General features: G+C 38.0%; 1 protein-coding gene and 1 long non-coding RNA gene across 6 annotated transcripts in view; one reads left to right on the plus strand and one right to left on the minus strand.

Moving 5' to 3' along the window:
- si:dkey-172j4.3 (diacylglycerol kinase eta) overlaps positions 1-4,962 on the plus strand; it is an 82,544-nt gene that overhangs the window by 46,731 nt on the left and 30,851 nt on the right. The gene's annotated exons all lie outside the window — the stretch shown is intronic.
- LOC117935118 overlaps positions 1-4,962 on the minus strand; it is a 24,572-nt gene that overhangs the window by 4,739 nt on the left and 14,871 nt on the right. The window contains exon 2 of the long non-coding RNA XR_004654680.1: positions 1,594-1,603. This is a non-coding gene — a long non-coding RNA (uncharacterized LOC117935118). The remainder of the gene's footprint in view (positions 1-1,593; positions 1,604-4,962) is intronic.

The following is a 4,962-nucleotide window of genomic DNA, read 5'->3' on the forward strand; positions in this document are numbered from 1 at the left end:
ATATATATATATATATATATATATATATATATAGTAACCTGTGCTAGAATAACCATTTAACAGAAAATAATAAACACTTTCAATATATTTTTGTAGAAACTTGTGTGTCCCATATTATCAGGATGACTTACAGGAAATGACTAACCATGCTGCTCTTTTGCAAAAGCCTTCAGGACAAATGTCTGCATGCTATAATGAGCAATCACAGTAAATAAGCTCATGTAATTATTACAAGGTTGCCTGATTTTATTTACTTCATCTGAAATTAAACAACCGGCACTGCAACTACAAACTGTAGGCAAAGCGTTGCCATTTGTTTTTAATGTTCAGACTGAGTACAATAAGGTCACCAAATATGGCTTGTGTAAACTTGTGACTGGTACTGGCTGTTTTGTTTTACATTGAATGTAGCAGTAAAATGGGGCAACCTGCCTATATCATAACCATAGAGAGCTCTCAATGTCAAGGAGTACAAAGTGAGACATTTATTGACATGTAACACTATTTCACGACCACAGAATGAAATGACAAAGAAGTGCTTAAAAGTAAAGTGGGGGAGAGGTGGAGCGGATATTGTTTTTGTTATCTCCAGAGAAAACGGCTTAATTGCGCTGTAATTAAAAAGACAAGAAAGGCGATGACAAAAGACTCCCTGCTTTCCACAACAGAGGTATGTTGTTTATCTAGATCAACCAGAGTTCTCAACGAGGTTGACCCGGGAAAGTTGGGTAAGCGGTAACATGGCAGGGTCTCCCGATCAGTGCAGGATCTGGGAAGTCTGCCCTGAAGGAAATAATTTCAAGGCTCAGACGGGAGGTTTAACACCTGCATGACAACTACCATGTGTGTGTGTTTCCATCTCATCTGGGTTCTATCTGGATACAAGACACATGAAATGACAGGAGTAAATGGGGCCTTAGTTAACGTTACTCTACATAAAGATAGTTCAATGCATCACTGGGTTTGGCATTATAACAAGTACATGCATGTTCCGCATTTTCACTTCCTCATAAACTCAATGCTAATTAAGTACATTACAAATAACCAAGCTGTCTCTTATGCTCCCTCTGTTAGGATTTTTTCAAGCTAAATAAAGCAGAGCGTGTTGAGCATAAGCTTGTAATGTTGCTAGGATATCATGTGTCAAAAAATGTTGTCAAATTTGTACTTTTGTTTCCTTATTCTTTGCGGAGATTTTCCCATATCTAAATCACAAAACCTTTGTAACGTGAGGCTTTTCTATCTATTCGTTAAACCCTGATAGCGGTTTGGAATATTTGGTTAGGCTAACGATTAATTACACCAAAAACATGCTTATATATATTTATTTTGTTTTCGTTTTTTGTCTTAGCTTGTAAGCTGTGTAGCTAGCACCTCCTGCATTACTGTATCTTGCACATAGTGCAAGTTGACTAGTTAACTAGCATGGTATCCTACAGTAACTCTGAGGGCCAATTATTATCTTGTATTAGTGGCCTTGCTGTTTGTGCAGTTAGAGGTTAGATTTTTCCACTTCTTTCTTCCCTCTTTTACAATCTCCCACATCTTTACATCCCTGCACGTTTGTAATTTGTCTTCTTTACATCTATTCACTTCTCTCTCTCTTTGTTATGTCTTTCAGCTGCATTATTTCTCTTTACACCTCTCATTCCCCATTTTTTCATTTTTCTCACTTATATATCTTCCTTCTTTTCTCTCTGTCCTCTTCCTTTTTTTCTGCCTCACTTTCTCTAGCAGTCTGTTGTGGCAGTAATGGCCTGAAGAGAAGGAGTATTAAAGGGTTAGAAGAACCTCCGCAACCAATGTTCAAATCTAATTCAATGCTCCATCACTATCTGATTTCTCAGCCGCATCTCTGCGTTTGTTTGTGTACATGTGTGTCCATGAGATATCCCAGCTTGTAATGACATAAATAAAGCTTCTTGTGCTCCCAAAGTGTATATTTCCTTTTAGAACAAAAGTCATATGTTCCAGAGAGAGAGAAAGAAGAAGGGGAAGAATTGATGGTGGAAACCATGACAGATAGCCCAATAGTAAGAGAATAAAACAAGAACACGGCAATGCCTTGAGGAGGAGGAAGAAAGAAGAAAACATACAAGAAGGTGTAAAGGTCACTTCTGACTAAACCACCTGACACATCAGAGATAACGGCTAGGTGCAAAACCCCTCTTCCACCACGAATTGGGCTTAACAGTGGTTGCCACAGCAAAACCACCAGGAGATTGCAGTCAAGAAGCTAACCAGAGTGTTTTGTGATTAGCAAAAGCAGCTAACGACATAGCAACCACTGATATACTGTAGCTAAGGTACGTACAGTAATGTAAGTAAGTAAGGACCCAACTTAGGATATTTCAATCTAGCCTTGAAACTTAAAAAGGCTGTTGGCTGCAACTGAATCCCTAGCTGCTAACATCTGCCTTGGCTAGCGTACTTTCCTGTGGAAATATCTTTGAGCCATTTTGTGGAACAAAACATTTGCAAGATATATGGAAACCCTTGAGTATTCGAGTTTAAAATATTTAAAAAGTTGCTTGTAGTTAAATATAATGCTAAACTGAATTGACAAAACATTCAAATTTAATAAAATGCTATTGAACTGCCCTGTGTGTGTGTGTGTGTGTGTGTGTGTGTGTGTGTGTGTGTGTGTGTGTGTGTGTGTGTGTTTAAAATGGCTTGTTTACATGAAGTTCCACCCAGTTGCTTTTTTATGATCTACATCTATTTAAAAATGCTACTGTCTAATACAACAACATCTACAAACAAACTGTTTTACACAAGTGTGTCTAATAATTTGTCCACCCTATTTATATCAATGCGGGTAGCTTAAATATTAGAAACATCTCTCAGAATACAACTCAACCTGCAGCACACACTACAGCCTCAGAATGTACCATTAAGTTGAACACTTCAACAAAAATAGAACATCATAACTTTCATGACGAGACGATTTATAGCAGGGCTGTTGAATTAGACTGAATCCGATGTAGCGAGTGGTATGTAATAAACTGGAATATAATGAATAACATACAGGGAAGTAACCCACAAGCCTTGAGAAATACCAAAGGTAAAGTAAGCATAATCACACATCGAGCCATCCAATCGTATTTACGTCCAAAGGATTGAAGCTACCATATATTCACCTCAACATACTTCTTGAATCAGGCTCAAGCTGCACAAACAAAAAGTGTTATGTGGACTGGACGCCAACGTAACTAGCAAGAAATCAACATTGGGAGTTTAGAGAGACAAAGGTTACCTAACGTGTGTTGCAAGTGTGTTTATGGATGGCTGTAGCCACTTTTATGGCGAGACTTGGGGGGAGCGTTATCAAAAAACTGAGGAGGGTGGATTTAGTTAGCATTTGGTAAACAATGCTGTAATCTGTATTACTGGTATGACTGTGACCAGTAACAATGGCATTTGTAGCTTTGGAGATAATTTTGCAGGCAATAAAACCTTCCTCTGCCACAATCTGGGTGCAAAGTTTAACCACAAACACAGGATTACTATTGAGACAGGTGATATAGAATAAACTAGACTTCACATGATTATGCACATATTTGTATGCTGCAACATGTGTGACCTTCTCACAACACCCCCACTGGGCCATTTATGTAACTAATCATTTTAATCAAGTAGCCTGATTCAAAAAGACTAAGGCCTCCTTCCAATTGGCTACTGTGCAGAGAGGCGTATCAAGAAAGCATAAGACGCATGCGTGTACTGTGCACATGTCTGCATAAACACAACTACAGTGTATGCAAAGGGCAGCTTCTGCACCAGCTTGCAGTCATACTGTCGCCACACTGTTGATGGTGTTTTCCTCTCCTCTCCAGTTGAGAGACGTTGTCAGACAAATCAGTGAATTTATTAGAGCAGGACTAATTCATCACAACAATCAGTCCTAGTACACACACAAGGTGCAGTAGATATGCAAACAGCACATTAACGCGTAAACTTACTCATCTGCAAAATGCACACAAAGTCACACAGATCTCTGAAGTGCACCAACAAACAAATACAAGGGATTCAACCCTTCCTCTTTTCGAGTCCGCTACATTTAACACGCACCCATGCACGCTCGCATCTATCAAAAAACATTGTGTGTTTGTATGTACATTTATTGTTTGTTTTGTTTGAGAAACCAAGAGTTAAGCACTACTCATGATCTAGTCTGGCTTAAGACTACGTTTCAAAGAATCTATCAGTTGTTTTTTAAAATCTGATTTATCCTGCAGTATATTTTTCCTGCAAAAGATAATGCTGGCAATATTTTATGTTTCTGTTATTTTCCAGAAAAAGCAATGCAAAAATAATGAAAAGAACAAAACCAACAATGTGGTACCCCATCCCTTATTGCTTTCGGACTTTCCTGCCTTTTGTTAACCTTCACTCTTAAGCCACTTTGTTCTTACTGAGGATCTTCAAATTTATGTTCACAAATATATACTTACTTTCCCAAAAAAGGCTCAGTAATTTCCTAAAACAGCTGCCTATGACTGGCACAAATATTGGCAGAGGGACGTCATCAATGTCTTTTGAGTTTCAAACACTTAAATCAATCCCCAAGGAAATCCAGGAGATAATTTATTATATTTATCTTTTTGTCAACAAAGACCTTAAACAAACAATACAATGATCAAACTAACCAGCTCAGTCTGTGTAGCCAAAGCCTTATCTAGCTTATTCCGGTGCTCCATAGCCCCATTTAAAACTCATAAAAATGGTCCCCCCAAAAGACACATTTACTATATAATGTGTACTGTTGGCTAAGAACAATAGTGCCAGCTGTTTTACCAAATTACTGAGCCTTTAATGTGAAAGTAAGTACATATTTGTGAACCTTTTTGTGAAGATTTACATCCTCAGTAAGAACACTGTAAGAGGCACTGACTTATGAAAACTTTAGAAACAGCCACGCAATTGCATTTTATTATCAGATTCAAAATACCGCCTTACCAG

Source organism: Etheostoma cragini, chromosome 19 (assembly GCF_013103735.1).
Source record: "Etheostoma cragini isolate CJK2018 chromosome 19, CSU_Ecrag_1.0, whole genome shotgun sequence".
In the NCBI taxonomy this organism is placed as follows: Eukaryota; Metazoa; Chordata; class Actinopteri; order Perciformes; family Percidae; genus Etheostoma; species Etheostoma cragini.